Source organism: Scyliorhinus torazame, chromosome 13 (assembly GCF_047496885.1).
Source record: "Scyliorhinus torazame isolate Kashiwa2021f chromosome 13, sScyTor2.1, whole genome shotgun sequence".
NCBI classification, from domain to species: Eukaryota; Metazoa; Chordata; class Chondrichthyes; order Carcharhiniformes; family Scyliorhinidae; genus Scyliorhinus; species Scyliorhinus torazame.
This window is the reverse complement of record NC_092719.1, coordinates 63,137,327-63,154,083: the sequence shown is the minus strand read 5'-3', so window position 1 is coordinate 63,154,083 and position 16,757 is coordinate 63,137,327. Positions and strand designations below refer to the sequence as shown.

At 45.7% G+C, this 16,757-nt stretch overlaps 1 protein-coding gene across 8 annotated transcripts in view; it reads right to left on the bottom strand.

Annotated features, from left to right (window-relative positions):
* LOC140388067 (potassium voltage-gated channel subfamily A member 1-like) overlaps nt 1-16,757 on the bottom strand; it is a 305,257-nt gene that overhangs the window by 94,834 nt on the left and 193,666 nt on the right. For 5 of the 8 annotated variants that reach the window (XR_011934077.1, XM_072471667.1, XM_072471670.1 and 2 more), the window contains one exon: nt 9,752-9,839. The gene's annotated coding sequence lies outside the window, so the exon portion shown is untranslated. The remainder of the gene's footprint in view (nt 1-9,751; nt 9,840-16,757) is intronic. The other 3 variants (XM_072471668.1, XM_072471671.1, XM_072471673.1) reach the window with 1 other exon arrangement.

Genomic DNA, 16,757 nt, shown 5'->3' with positions numbered 1-16,757 from the left:
CCTCCTCCACAATAGTCCTCAACACCGGCGCCCCACAAGGCTGCGTACTTAGCCCCCTACTCTACTCCCTGTACATACACGACTGCGTGGCAAAACTTGGTTCCAACTCCATCTACAAGTTTGCTGACGATACGACCATAGTGGACCGGATCTCGAATAACGACAAGTCCGAATACAGGAGGGAGATAGAGAACCTAGTGGAGTGGTGTGGCGACAACAATCTCTCCCTCAATGCCAGAAAAACTAAAGAGCTGATAATTGACTTCAGGAAGCAAAGTACTGTACACACGCCTGTCAGCATCAACGGGGCCGAGGTGGAGATGGTTAGCAGTTTCAAATTCCTAGAGGTGCACATCTCCAAAAATCTGTCCTGGTCCACCCACGTCGACGCTACCACCAAGAAAGCACAACAGCGCCTATACTTCCTCAGGAAACTAAGGAAATTCGGCATGTCCACATTAACCCGTACCAACTTTTACAGATGCACCATAGAAAGCATCCTATCGGGCTGCATCACAGCCTGGTATGGCAACTGCTCGGCCCAGGACCGCAAGACGCTTCAGAGAGTTGTGAACACCGCCCAGTCCATCACACGAACCTGCCTCCCATCCATTGACTCCATCTACACCTCCCGCTGCCTGGGGAAAACGGGCAGCATAATCAAAGATCCCTCCCACCCGGCTTCCTCACTCTTCCAACTTCTTCCATCGGGCAGGAGATACAGAAGTCTGAGAACACGCACGAACAGAGTCAAAAACAGCTTCTTCCCCACTGTCACCAGACTCCTAAATGACCCTCTTATGGACTGACCTCATTAACACTACACCCTGTATGCTTCATCCGATGCCAGTGCTTATGTAGTTACATTGTATATGTTGTGTTGCCCTATAATGTATTTTCTTTTATTCCCTTTTCTTCTTATGTACTTAATGATCTGTTGAGCTGCTCGCAGAAAAATACTTTTCACTGTACCTCAGTACACGTGACAATAAACAAATCCAAATCCAATCCAATCCAATCCAATCCAATTTAGATAAGAAATTAGCCGAGTGACAGGAAACAGAGTAGTGATCAATTGTTGTCTTTCAGAATGGAGGAAGGTTTGCAATGTAGCTCCCCAGTGGTCAGTGGTTGGGTCCCTTGTGCTTCCTGATATATATTAATGACCTAGGCTGTGGTGTGCAGGGCATGATTTCAACATTTGCAGATGATACGAAGATTGGAAGTGTTGTCAACATGTGATGAGTCGTTAAACGTCTGAGGATCCTGGGATTATATTCATTGGAGTTTAGAAGGTTGAGGGGAGAACTAATAGAAACTTACAAGATAATGAATGGCTTAGATAGGGTGGACGTAGGGAAGTTGTTTCCATTAGCAGGGGAGACTAGGACCCGGGGGCACAGCCTTAGAATAAAAGGGAGTCACTTTAGAACAGAGATGAGGAGAAATGTCTTCAGCCAGAGAGTGGTGGGTCTGTGGAATTCATTGCCACAGAGGACGGTGGAGGCCGGGACGTTGAGTGTCTTTAAAATAGAAGTTGATAAATTCTTGATTTCTCGAGGAATTAAGGGCTATGGAGAGAGAGCGGGTAAATGGAGTTGAAATCAGCCATGATTGAATGGTGGAGTGGACTCGATGGGCCGAATGGCCTTACTTCTGCTCCTTTGTCTTATGGTCTTAAACTTCAAAAGGAGAGATAGATTGGTGCATATGGGAGATGTTGTTCAATGCAGAGAAATGTAAGGTAATTAATTTTGGCAGGAAGAATGTGGAGAGACAGTGTAAAATAAAGAGAGAAACTCTCAAGGAGGTGCAGGAACAGAGGGAACTCAGTGTATATGTACATAAGTCAGTGAAGGTGGCAGGTCATGATGAGAGAGCAGTTAATAAAGCATATCGTATTCTAGGTTATATTAATTGGGAGATTGAGTACAAGAGCAACGGGGTCATGTTGAACTTGTATAAGACACTAGTTAGGCTTCACCTGGAATACTGCATCCAATTCTCGGCGCCATACTTGAATAAGGATGTGAAGGCACTGAAAAGGATATTCACAAAAAAGATTCCAGGGATAAACAACTGTAGCTATGAGGGTAGATTGGAAAGGTTGGAGAAGTTGTTTTCTTTGGAGTAAAGAAGGCTGCGAGAAGACTTGGTAGAGGGGCATAGACAGGGCCAATAGTGAGAAACGTTTCCCTCTCAAGAGTACATCAAGAACGTGGGGACACAGATTCAAGATAATAACAAAAGGAGTAGAAGTGATGTGAGGAAATAAAACTTTCACCCAAAGAGTGGTTGGGGTCTGGATTGGACTTCCTGAGCGGGTGGTAGAGGCAGGTTCAATTGAGGTATTCAAAAGGGAATTTTATTGCTATCTGAAAAGAAAGAATGTGTCAGGTAACAGGGATAAGGCTGGGGAGTGGGACTAGGTAGAATGCTTTTTCAGAGAGCCAGTGCAGACTCGGTGGGACTGTGAAGGTTCTGTGATTCTGTGAAATGCTTGCAATTGTTTGCTTGTCAACTGCAGACAGATCCATTGGACACTGATTAGCTGCCAGTTTCATGAGCAGTATGCTGCACCTGCATAGCTGCCCTCTTCTTCCCCATTCGCCTCACCAGCATGGGTGGGTAGGGGGGTGTAATTTAACAGAGGCAAAGGGAGTCATTGCTGCCAGCTGAAAAGCCAAGACCCGCATAAAGAATGCACACAGGTTTGCATATCGTATTCTCCACATGGCAACAGGCCCACCCACCACTGGTTTAATACCAGCGGCGGAAACATGTTTTTAAAAATAAATTTAGTGTACCCAATTAATTTTTTTTCCAATTAAGGGGCAATTTAGTGCGCTCAATCCACCTACCTTGCACATCTTTGGGTTGTGGGGGCGAAACCCACGCAAACACGGAGAGAATGTGCAAAGTCCACACAGACAGTGACCCAGAGCCGGGATCGAACCTGGGACTTCGGAGCCATGAGGCAGCAGGGCCAACGGCGGAAACATGAGGCCCTTAAGTGGGTGTTAACTGCCTTGCCACCATGGACTTAATTGAGGTGGATGCATGAAGGTGGCCATCTCCACTCATGCCACCAACTTGCCCAATTACATACCCACCCACCTCCAAACTCACCATGGGGGAAGACATAAAATACCATCCAGTGGGTCATCCCTGTCTGGGCAGATCATTCACCTTGTCCTACTTCAATCTATTGTGACTTTGAAATATATTTTCTTCATGGAACAATTTACAACTTGTGATCATCTAAGGCTGCAAACACTAATTGCTCAGATCAATGCAATGGCCAATAGTCAAGGACAGCCAAACACAGCTGCATGCTTTGGACCCTGAGTGTGCTACAGAAAGAAATCTAATAGCATGCAGCCACAGATAAAGTGAGGTTCTTGTGAGTCTGACATTGGACATTGCAGATTTTATAATAGCCTATCTGCATGAACAATTTACAGCATGTTGCAGCTTGCATTATTTATCACAATGAGCTGACATGAAAGAATAAAGAACAAGTTTATAAATAGAAAGTCCTGGTGGGGATCCCTGCCTGGTGGGTGCGCTTATGAGAAAACTGCTACCAAAACACTGTGGTGAGCGCAGCTGTCATTTCTTTGTATGCACACCCATCTGGGGAGGCTCCCTGCCTGGAATGTGCATACATGAAATCTATCCTTTTTTTTTCATAGAATTTACAGTGCAGAAGGAGGCCATTCGGCCCATCGAGTCTGCACCTGCTCTTGGAAAGAGCACCCTACTCAAGGTCAACACCTCCACCCTATCCCCATAACCCAGTAACCCCACCCAACACTAAGGGCAATTTTGGACACTATAAGGGCAATTTATCATGGCCAATCCACCTAACCTGCACATCTTTGGACTGTGGGAGGAAACCGGAGCACCGGAGGAAACCCACGCACACACGGGGAGGATGTGCAGACTCCGCGCAGACAGTGACCCAAGCCGGAATCGAACCTGAGACCCTGGAGCTGTGAAGCAATTGTGCTATCCACAATGCTACCATGCTGTCCATTTGGCTATCCTATTGGTTTTTTTTCAGAAAATGGATTACTATTGTAACTTTAATAAGAAATTGGGCTATTAAAAAATTTCAATTTAAGAGTGAGGAGTAATAATAGATTAATCTATGGGGAGCAAGTTCTGCCCTGTTTGAGTTAACTGGAACCCACACACCTCACCTTTAAAATTCAAATGATTGGTGCTTCTTTTTATGTATACAATGACAAATGCAAGTTCCTTACAGCCACATACAAGAATATACAGGACGGGTAGAATTTAATTGAGCCCACCATGTGGCTGGGAGCGGGAGAATCGGGCAAGAATACCTGAGTCCAATGCCAGGCATTGGGAAAACTATCTCCAATTATGTCTGATGGTGTGGAAGGGCCCCACTCAGGAATTCTACGTGCTGATAGCAGAATTCCAATCAGGATCGTTATTGAGCAACTTAAAGGCAATTATTCCTGAACCCACCAGAATTTAGTGGTCACTCATGGATTTAACAGGACACATACGGGTCTTCTGTGGCTTCCAAAGTTGCAGCCTCATGAGTCGGATAGGGGTGCAGGGGCTTGTTTACAAGCACTCAGTGCCCCATTGAGGAACCCAGCATCAGAAAGGGCGTGGAGGGGTGGAGCTAAAATCCTCCACTGTCTTTGCCGCCAAACCTCTTACTCTACGTCCCCCCACACTCCTCCAGTTCCCTCCCACAACTCTATCGCACCCAATTCACCCGTTCATCTGTTTCTAGGGATCCAGTGATTAAACTTGGATTAATTGCTCTCTGTTTGATATAGATTGTAAATATTTGAGGCCCCAGCACTGATCTTTGACGCACTTCATTAATCATAATCTGGTCACTTGAAAATGCTCCTTTTATCTCTACTCTGCTTCCTCTCAATTAATTAGTCCTCTATCAATGCTATAATATATTACCCTGAACTCCATGAGATCTTATCTTGCATGTTAACCTTTTATGCGGCACCTTATTGAATGTCTTTGGGCAATCTAAGCATACTATATCCATCTTTATCTAACCTACTAGCCATATCCTCAACTCTAATTGCCAAGTACTATTTCCCTTTGAGAAAACAATGTCGACTTTGTTTGATCACACTATTGTATTATTTTCTAAGTACACTGTTAAACTTCCTTAACATCAGCCGACAGTAATTTTTCAACAACTGATGTCAAACTAACCGGCCTGTACTCACCTGTTTTCTCTCTCCCTCACTGGCATACAATGGTAAACGATTGTTGACGCAAACATTTGACAAAACATTGTGGCAATGGGAAATAATGGCTGGACTTCTCCAGCTGTTGGAATTCTCTATTCCGCCAGCAGGGTATACCCGCCCACGGGTTTCCGGTCGGCATCGGGAGGCTTCAATGGGAAATCCCATTGTCAAGAAGCGGAAATATCGAATTCCACTGCCAGCGAATGACGCTGCCGAGAAACACCGGCTGGGGGACCGGAGAATCCCGCCCAAGGTTGCTGGACAGGAAATACGCATCCAAAGGTTTGCAGACATACTTTTCGTAAAACATTCACAATGTTCTTATTTTCAGATTTTCACTTGATTATTTTAAACAATTGCAATTCTGTTGCTCGGTTGTTGAGTCACTGAATTCGAAAAACAAATTCTGTACCACTCACAATCCGTTACAGAATCATACAATGGTACTATGTTTCCCATCTCAGTGATGACCAGTCCAGATGTCGAAAAGTACCAGATATTCATCCCTTTGCTGAAAAAAGTCTTTAGCAGGGCCATCTGGAACTGCAAAAATATCTCTCTGTGTCACTGGATAAAATTCATTTCCTGAACCACACTGGCTAACTATCAACTGAGGTATTCAAAAGGGAATTTTATTGCTATCTGAAAAGAAAGAATGTGTAAGGTAACGGGGATAAGGCTGGGGAGTGAGACTAGGTAGAATGCTTTTTCAGAGAGCCAGTGCAGACTCAATGGGACTGTGAAGATACTGTGATTCTGTGAAATGCTTGCAATTGTTTGCTTGTCAACTGCAGACAGATCCTTTGGATACTGATGGCCATGCAGAATTATTCAAATATCCAAATATCTATTCTATTGTCAGACACATTTGGGCATGGCAGTGCTCCTGTAATAGAGTAAGATTTGTTTAGGCTTGACCTATGGGAACATGGTTTGCGGTAAATGTGCACCAATTTTTTGACATTTATTTCAACTTACCCACCATTTGCAAAGGTGGGCATTGGCATTGAAAATGGAGACTCTTTAGAATATCTGGCGATTTTCCCCGAGAGTCATAATGGATCCCCAGCAAAGGGAATCCTTGAGGATCCACTCCATCGTTACATGCGTTCACCCATCACATCCAGAATACAGTAGTGTGTAGAGTGGCCAGGTTATACAGCACGGTAGCATAGTGGTTAGCCCAGCTGCTTCACAGCTCTCGGTTCCCAGGTTTGATTACCGGCTGGGACACAGTCTGTGCGGAGTCTGCACGTTCTCCCCGTGTCTGCGTGGGTTTCCTCCGGGTGCTTCGGTTTCCTCCCACAGTCCAAAGATGTGCGGGTTAGGTGGATTGGCCATGCTAAATTCCCTTAGTGTCCAAAAAATGTTAAGTGGGGATGGGGTAGATACGTGGGCTTCAGTGGGGTGCTGTTTGTAAGGGCCAGTGCAGACGCGATGGGCCGAATGGCCTCCTTCTGCACTGTAAATTCTATACAGGCTATATCTGCCCAAACCAAGGCTAACATTTCCAAATAACGAACAAACAATATCCAACGTCATTTGCAAACCTAGTAATGCTGCTCTGACTGTTTTCACATCCCTAGCAGTCAGAGTCGCAATGATGTGCAAGTTGAAAATCTTTGAATTTTAAGACATTCACCAGCAGCTAATCCACCACAGGACAATCAATTCAACATGTCCAACCTTGCACACTTAAAGCAAAAAGGAAACGCTTTGAATGATCGCTGGAGCATCCCGAGAGGCAGCTGCTCAATATGCTGGGGCGATATCACAATAATTTTCTATCCCAGCACTTAGCCCCAACAAGCTCCATAACCAGGGTGGGAAATCAACCGCCAAAGTAGCACGGCTTACAAACTACCCAACACATGCCTACCTTCAAGCTGTCTTGCCTGAGGGGCGGGGGGGGGGGGTGATAAGATAGGTATCAGCTACCCACACAGCAGTGGCAGATAGTGAATTAGTGGCAATTAAGTGCCCACTTGGGGGAGAAAATTGGGAATGTCGCCGGAATCTTGCAGATGGCAGCCTTACTGAGCGTAAGTACCGCCTGGAGACGGCTTCCTAGTGGTAGACTGCAGAGTGGCGTGGACTCCTTCAATTTATTAACGGGTGAAGAGGTGCACTTCCGATTGTGTCAGTTTAGCTTCACTTTCATTAGCTAGATCTCTGAGGTTTTTGTTTCAGTTCTGCTTGCAAGATCTTTGATTGATACTGTCTAAAATTAGAATATGGGAATGTTGACGGCTAATCATTTCTATCTGGATTTCTGGAGGGCGAGGAGGGATGAAGTAAGAGTTAACATGATGTGGAGATGCCGGCATTGGACTGGGGTGGGCACATAAGAAGTCTTATAACACCAGGTTAAAGTCCAACATGTTTGTTTCGAATCACTAGCTTTCGGAGCGCAGCTCCTTCATCAGGTGATGTTCCCTTTTGGTATTCGGCCTGCAGACAACCTCTACGGATATACAGCATTGCCATTGGCAGTGAAGACCTTCATCTTAATAAAAGCAAATTACTGCGGATGCTGGAATCTGAAACGAAAGAGAAAATGCTGGAAAATCTCAGCAGGTCTGGCAGCATCTGTAGGGAGAGAAAAGAGCTAACGTTTCGAGTCCGATGACTCTTTGTCAAAGCTAACAGATAGAGAAAGTGGGAAATATTTATACTGTGGAGTGAGAATGAAAGATGAGTCATAGCCACAGAAACCGAGGGCAACCGAGTGCTAATGGCCACAGAAACCGAAGGGAAAGAATGCTAATGGCAGTCCCCAGAGAGAACAAAAGATGTGAAAGGCCAAACAGCAGAGAAACTAACATCAGAGGATGAACTGAAGATGTGTATGTGTGTGTGTGTGTGGGGGGGGGGGGGGAAGCAAAGAGGAGAAAGGGTAAGGAAAGGCGGATAATATGGGGGGGGGGTTAAATATATATTAAGGAAGACAAGAAATGGTAAAAGACAGTTAAAATGAAATGGGATGAAAACAAATGGGTCGAGGTGGGGTACAGCTAATCATCTGAAGTTGTTGAATTTGATGCTGAGACCGGATGCATGAGATGTTCTTCTTCCAGTTTGCGTTGAGCTTCACTGGAACATTGCAGCAAGCCAAGGACAGACATGTGGGCATGGGAGCAGGGTCTCTTGTTAAAATGGCAAGCAATGGATAGAAGACCATCATCTTATTGAACCTTTATATTCAGTTAGAAGAAATCTCTGTACAACGTGTTGTTGGAGCACTGGTTCCTTTCTACAGATCGTAAATGAGGCGGATATTATTGCACTTTTTAAGGGAAATTAACCATATATTTGAACCAGTGTAAGATACAGAGCTATGAAATGGTGAAATGAGATAAGCTCTATCCCCCAGCACACTTGCAGTGGTCTCTTTGTGTACTATAGACCTTTACTTGGCTACTTCCAAGTTAATGGAAGGAACATTAATATAAATTAATTATTATTAACGTTAACATCAATCAATCAGTGTGCACAGGTATTTTTCACCAGGGCAAACACTCTCATTGCTTTCATCATGGAAAATAGCAGATGACTCAGAAGGCATCCATCTTGAAATATCTTCCAAACTAAGTTAAGCGTATTGATGAAATGAGCAAACTGTGTTCAAATCGATATGCCTTGAGATAATAGGTTGATATTTGATAGACATCCTTCAAAATTGATAAATGCCATCATGGATTTAGGGTGGGGTAATTCCAGCAACATATGTATCACCAGTAATACCTGTTTACGGGTGGGTTTCAGAAGAAGAACTTTGGGGTCATAGGACTTCAAATATTAATGTGCTTTAACCAGTGTCACAAGATAGCATAAATGAGTGGGACATTGAGATGTATGGTTAGGGCAGTTGATACATCTGAGTATGCTGGGTGTGACAATGTTAGGAATGTGTTATCTATCAGAGTAACATCATTGGCTGGTGTAATGTCACGTGTTACGCAATTATGTCTTTGGAACTTTTTGCGGGCTTTTCTATCGCAGAATCCCTACAGTGCAGAAGAAGGCCATTCGACCCATCGAGTCTGCACTGACCATTCGAAGCAGCACTCTATCCATGTCCACGCCCCCGTCCACTCCATCCTACCCCAATCCCATAACCTAACCTACACATCCGTGAACACTAATGGGCAATTTAGCACAGCCAATCCACATAACCCGCACATCTTTTGACTGTGGGAGGAAACTAGAGCACCCAAAGGAAACCCACGCAGACACAGGGAGAACGTACAAACTCCACACAGACAGTGACCCAAGGCCGGAATTGAACCCAGGTCTGTGGTGCTGTGAGACAGCAGTGCTAACCACTGCACCATAGTGCCACCTGTGCCAATGGAGTTCAGCCGTGTGCCCTGTTTGAGCAACATCTTGTAAATAAACCCCTTGCACTGTGTTATACAAACTCGACATGTGCCACCTCAATTCTTTCTCTTTGCGGTAAAACAAAGAACATAACAGATTGCGGGTACCTTTAAGAGTAAACCGAGTCTTACTTCAGCTGATGCTCATTGAAGCTTGTACTTAACAGTTGGGCTTTTCTCCAGCTGTGGTTGCCTCCTGGACAGGGAGAGGAAAAGAAGAGTATAAACCAGTGTTTGAACACAATATCACAAAAAAAAGGTTGTGTATCATAAGAATGTCTTCTGCTGCCTAATTTGGAAAATGGATATTCATCAATAAAACAGGGTACATCTGGTTGTGTCAATATTGCATTTACATGTGGGCAGCTATCTGGATGTGTGGGTATGTGACTAAGGGACTTCTGGCTGTTTGTGGGTATGGCTGAGTGGGTGGAAAATGACCATCCAGGAAATGACTCTGTGACTAGATATGTGGCGGATATCTGAGTGTGCTGGTGGTGTATGAGTGTACTAATATATATGGACAGTGTACGAGAATGTGGGTGGGTTATGAGTGTGTGGATGGTATGGTTGTGGGTGGCTGCATGGAAAATATATGACTGCACGGGCAAGTGTACAAATGTGTATGAGATACCTATGCCATAAGAGAGAAACTGCACTTCTAGCCACAGTGTTGTAATGAGTGTGATGTCCTGTGCCCTAGGCTGAGCTAAATCCCAAGTGTTCACTCACAGAGATCATAACACAAGTGATATCTATCACATCGGAGTTTCATCCATTTGATCGTGGTGCACTCCACAATGGTTGGGATTGAGGGTGGGCCTCCTCTTGCAGCTGCAGAGGTGGAAGCATCAGCCATCTTTTTTAATTAATTACCTTTATTATTGATGTCATCAGAAGAATAATGCATTACGTATTTTATTATCTGACCAACATGTATTTTAAAAATAGAAAAGGCTCCTCTCGGGAATTGTCTGTTCAACTTGCCACCAACATTACACAATGAGACAGAAATCAAACTCAAGAGCCCAATTTTAACTTCAGTTAACACAACAAGTGAGGCAGAAAGCCTTCCTGGCCTCACCATCATGAGGTCTGGGGCCTCAGCTGCAGAGCTGAGGGGAAGCAGCACCTGGTCAACAGGTAAGGCTTGGGTGGCAGGAGGCCTCATCCAGGAACTGAAGGAATGGATATTAGCACTCCAGTAAGTTGTAGGTTGAGGGTTTGGAAGGACCTTGTGATCAGTGGGTGGCCTAGGGTTACGCTTACTGATTCAAGATAGGTTATAAAGACCCGTTAGGTCAGCTTGGTGGAAATGACACAGATCTCTGGTCAAAATAACATTCTGGCTTCGCTGATGTCCTTGGGGCCTGACATGCCTATTTAAAGATGGACCCTACTCAGAAGTGCAAGTTAAAATGGGGGCCATTTGGGCAAGGAGAAGGATCTCAGTGGGCAAGAACCACAGACAATTACAAATTTCTGCTTAACTTCTACTGGGGTGGAAAGAATTAAAATTGCTCCTGAAATATTGTTTATCACAGGCTTGAGTATGATTCTCATTCTCAACATTGCCAATGGTCTTGCATTGCCAATGCATTCTCAACATTGCCAATGGCCTGCCAGCCAGCCAGAAGGTGCAGTCTGAAACTGGGTGCCTAGGCCCATAGCCTTCCAAATCCACCTGCAGTCTTTTCAACTGAAGACGAGCAGCTTTCTGCCATCCATGCTGCAGTCATTGGAGAAGCACCTTGTAGGAGCCAAAAGACAGGCACTGAGGGAATACAAAAGAGCTATTTGCTTATTTATGTATGCATTACATCATCATTAAATGTATTCAATTTGAACGGGAATATGTATTTTTTTCTGGTTTCCATTTGTGAGTTGGAAAAAGCACAATGTGATAATCAATAATCGAGAAAAATTAAAAAATAGAGCCATAGGGTAAGAGAGGTCTACAACTCAGGAAACGCTCTCCGACCATTCTGCTCTCAAAAACAGCCACCTAACTATTCTAATTCCATTTTTCAGCACTTGACCCATAGCAAGTGCATATCTCCTTCAATATTATGAGGGTCTCTTTCAGGCAGTGAGTTCCAGACTCCCACAACCCTCTGGTTTTTCCTCACATCCCCTCCTGCCACTTACCTTAAATCTATGCCCCCTGTTCACTGGTCCCTCCACCAAAGTTTCTTCCTGTCTGCTCTATCTATGCCACTCATAGTTTTAGACATCTCAATCATGTCCCCCATCAATCTCCTCTGCTCCAAGGAAAACAACCCCAGCCTATCCAATTTCCCTCCCTAACTAAAACTCTCCAGCACAGGGAACATCCTGACAAATCTCCTCTGCACCCTTTCTAGCGCTACCACGACCCTCCTATCGTGTCATTCCAGAACTGCACACATTTCTCTAGCTGTGGCCCAACCAACATTTTATACAGTTCCAGCGTAACCTCCCCCGCTCTTAAACTCTATGCCTCAGCTAATAAAGGCAAGTACACCATCTGCCTTCTTAAGCACTTTATCCACCTGCTCTGCTACCTTAAGGGACCAGTGTACATGCATACCAAGCCTCTGATTGTCAGTGCTTCCCAGGGTCCTGCCGTTCATCATGTATTCCCTTGCCTTGTTTGTCCAGCCCAATGTGGGCTTGTTATTGAATGGTGAAGTATGGTTGAGTTTACTTGTATCTCTCATGGATTATTTTATCACCTAGAGCCCAGCACTGTAGTTGCCCTTCCTTCACTTCCTGTCGACGTTTGTAATAATAGAAGAACGTAAGAAAAGGAGCAGGAAAAGGCCATATGGCCTCTTGAGCTTCTTCCATCATTTAGTAAAATCCATATTAAAAATAGAAAATGTCAGAAACATTCAACAGATCTGGCAGCAACTGTGAAAATAGAAACAGGATGTACAAGCTATTATATTGTTCCATTTTTCACACAGAGCTAGGAGCTAATTGTTATGCAGATCCTGTGCGCCACATTTATTGCAGTACTGCAGTCAGGTGCTGTGCATCAATGTGTCAGTCCAGCAGCCACATGCAGAGCTGTAAACAAAATCCACCCAATGAAGTTCCAGCAATTTGAGTCAAAAAGTCTTGCCTCAAACGCATATAAACCAGAAGATCTAACATGGTGGCAGGAGGTGTCTGGGCGTAAGAGTCAAACATTTTAAAAGGATTTAATGTTGAATCAGCTGGAGAAAAGTCAACCCAAATTAGTTCCAGAGAGAGAAACTGAGTGAAATCATGTGACAATGAAATTCATGCTGCCACAGATTTCTAAAATGCACCAGTGAAGAAGAAAGGGTCAGTGATATCGTTTTGTGAGCAGGAGAGAAAGGGCCAAATTTGTTAATCGTTGGGAGGTGAGTGGGTTTCCTCCGGGTGCTCCGGTTTCCTCCCATAGTCCAAAGATGTGCAAGTTAGGTGGATTTGCCATGTTAAATTGCCCTTAGGTTAGGTGGGGTTGCTGGTTTACGGGGATAGGGTGGAGGTGTGGGATGAAGTGGCATGCTCTTTCCAAGAGCCAGTGCAGACTCGATGGGCCAAATGGCCTCCTTCTGCACTGTAAATTCTATGATTCTATGATGACACTAAAATCCCAGACAAAAGTTTTGAAAAATTCAGCAAACATCTCTAGCCAAAGTAAAATCATTGGATCCAGTGACTTGAAATGCAGAGCCTGAGACAGGGACCAGATGAGCTTGTTCACAATTCCTTAAATTTGAAAAATGCAGCCAGAAAATGCAAATTCAAAGAAACAGATGGAAGGGTGATTGATCAGTTCATTTGGTGTTCTTCACACCATGATGTACAAAAGGTTTCTATTGGAAAGGGCAAGCTCATAATATCACAGGCTATAGACACAGCCAGAGCACATGAAGCCACGAATAGGCAGATGAAAATCCTAACTACCCAAGCAGCTTCTGTTAGTTCAAGAGAAAAGGAGCAATGTTGACGCAGTGAGACGGCAACAAGCGAATGCACATCAATCACAAAAAGATCTGCAAGTGCTGTGGTCAGCCACAAGTTCACGGACCGAAGAAAATCTGCACACAGATCAAACTACAGAGCTTGTGGAAAGTCCAATCACTGGGAAAAGATCTGCAGAAGAAAGAATGAAGATGGCAAATGAGTCATCAGAGACAGAGCAATAGGATGAATCAAAAGGAAGAGAGACCAATATTTCCACACACTGGATGAAAACTCTGGGCGGATTCTCCATAGCCCCACGCCGAAATTGGGAACGGCGAATAGGTGGAGAATGGCTCCCGACGCCGGAATCGGGCAGGCGCCGGTTTGACACCAGGTCATGATGCTCTGCCTCCCCCCTTCCCCCCCCCCCAGTTGCAACCCCGTTGGTATGTGATTAGCCGCGGTGTTCCGCCTCCGATGGGCTGAGTTCGCAACAGTGTGGTCCCAGCGAATAGGAGCCTGGCGTGCCGGCTGCGGAGAGAGAGAGAGGGTGTGCGGGTAGTGTCCAGTGCTGCCACACTCAGCCGGGATCCATGCCGCTGGCCAGGGGGCTTCTGTCAGCGCTGGGGGAAGGGGTCGAGGGTGGCCAGGAGGTGGGCTTGGGTCAGGGTGGGGGGATACACGGTCCAGCACGGCCGGCACCATCTTTTCCAGTGCGACTGGTGCTTGTGTGTGGGATGTAGGCGAACGCACGCTGCAGCTTGTCAGCCCTGCGCATGTGCAGCACGGGACCCAGTGATTCTCCAACTGTTTTGGTGTTCACATGGCGCCGGTGCTAGCCCCTCACCGGTAACGGAATCAGTGAGGGTTCTGCACCGATTCTCGTAAAACACCATGGACCCTCCCAATGAGAATCCAGCCCAATGAGTTGGAAGGCACAATAGACACAGGAACCATACAACTGCATAAAATGGCTGGATGCAACCGTTCCCAAAGAAAATAAATTCACCCAACCATTCAGATCATTGTGGATCGCACAATTGCTTCACAGCTCCAGGGTCCCAGGTTTGATTCCGGCTTGGGTCTCTGTCTGTGCGGAGTCTGCACGTTCTCCCCGTGTGTGCGTGGGTTTCCTCCGGGTGCTCCGGTTTCCTCCCACAGTCCAAAGATGTGCAGGTTAGGTGGATTGGCCATGATAAATTGCCCTTAGTGTCCAAAATTGCCCTTAGTGTTGGGTGGGGTTACTGGGTTATGGGGATAGGGTGGAGGTGTTGACCTTGGGTAGGGCGCTCTTTCCAAGAGCCGGTGCAGACTCGATGGGCCGAATGGCCTCCTTCTGCACTGTAAAGTCTATGAAAATCCTATAAGATCAGCAAGAACCTGATGCGCTAAATCTGAAGCTGAAGCTTAATACCAGAATATAGAGTAACATCATCCTGCTCAAACTATACCAGAAGGTCTTTCCTGGAAATTTGTAACCCAAGGTGAGATGCTCCAAAACTGAGCAACATCATGCTAACAGCATATTGGCAACTGAGATCCAGCTGGAATGCCCTAATTGGGGGGACTCTCAAAGGAAAAGGTGTTAACTGCGGGCACAGTCTTGAACTTATACTCACTGCCGCAGGATCAGCGATTCCCTATCCCTTGCAGTACAAATTTATGCATGGCAGGAATTGCAAGGGATTCCCTCATGAATCCTGCTATTGGGCCGCCATTTTGAATGGGCAGCCGGATAGCGAGGTCTGGCGGATGGGCCCCCCGTAATGCAATTTCACCCCCCAAAATGGGATTTTTTGGGGTCACCCTCCGACCACCACCACAGTACAAGGGGAACACCCCACCAGAGACCCCCATAAGAGAGACCCCACCATAGACCATCCAATTACGGAGACCTCCACAGAATCCCCCCCCACCCCACCATAAGGGAGACCCAGAGACTCCCCAATTACAGAGACTCTCAGTAGGGACCACCCACCAGAGGCCTCCCCATTACAGAAACCCACACCTGGAAGCCCACCATAAGAGACCTCTGCCTGGAAGCTCCCCATAAGAGAGGCTCCCACCAGAGATCCCCAATGACAGAGATCCATACCAGATAGCCCCCCAGAAGAGAGACTCCTATCTGGAAGTTAGAGAGCAATCCAGACAAAGACCGTGAAAAAAAAATCACTGCTTTAAAACTCACCTGTGCAATACATCTGTTGGCTCAGGCAGTGGAAGCAGCACCTGTCAATTCCTGGAAAGTTAAAATCAATCAGCTGGGTATAAACCCCAACAGATGTTTGGTCTTCAAGCCATTCATTCATATTTATGTGAAATTAATTTTACTAAGCTGTGATTGACAACTTCCACACAAAGACAGCTAAGTGTTTTCTGCAGAGAAGAAGAGGAAGTGACAGCAGTTAACTAGCTTTGATATGCTTTAAGAGCTGTCAATCATATCTCGATGCTTATAAACATTGGGGTTAGTTTCACAGCTAACTATTTGAAATCCACTCAAGCATGAAAGGAGATGAATCCAGACAACTGGGTGTGCGTCGGTCTGGTGTGGGTGGGGTGGGCATAATTTGCATTGTTGGGGGGGGCAGGGGGGGTGGCCGTCCAATAGACTTTGGATTTTGGGTGCAACTTTCTTGAAGAGTTACCCCGTTGGCCCATGGGGAGGTCCACCATGTCAGCATTACACAGGTAAATACCTCCACCAATTCTCGCCCATGTCAATCCCGGCCCAGAGGATCAGAAATTAATGCAGGCTTGGAGAATATGGTGCCCAGCCTGTTAATAGGGTGAAAATGGGTCAATTTGCGGCATTTGCATGCTCCCGCTGGCGCGGGACGTGAACCTCGATGCTGCCACCAGTGACCTCTCATTCTTTTAAATTCCTATTGTTGGCCCTTTCTATTCAATTACTTAAACTTCAACCAATTCCTCTTCCTCAGTTTATTTCCTGATAAGTGGGGGCAGGATTATTTGCTTATCATAGCGCCAAGGACCCGGGTTCGATTCCCGGTTTGGATCACTGTCTGTGCGGTGCCTGCATGTTCTCCCCGTGTCTGCGTGGGTTTCTTCTGGGTGCTCCGGTTTCCTCCCAAAAAGTCCAGAAAGACGTGATTGTTCGGTGAAATGGACATTCTGAATTCTCCCTCCATGTACCCGAACAGGCACCAGAGTGTGGCAACTAGGGGACTTT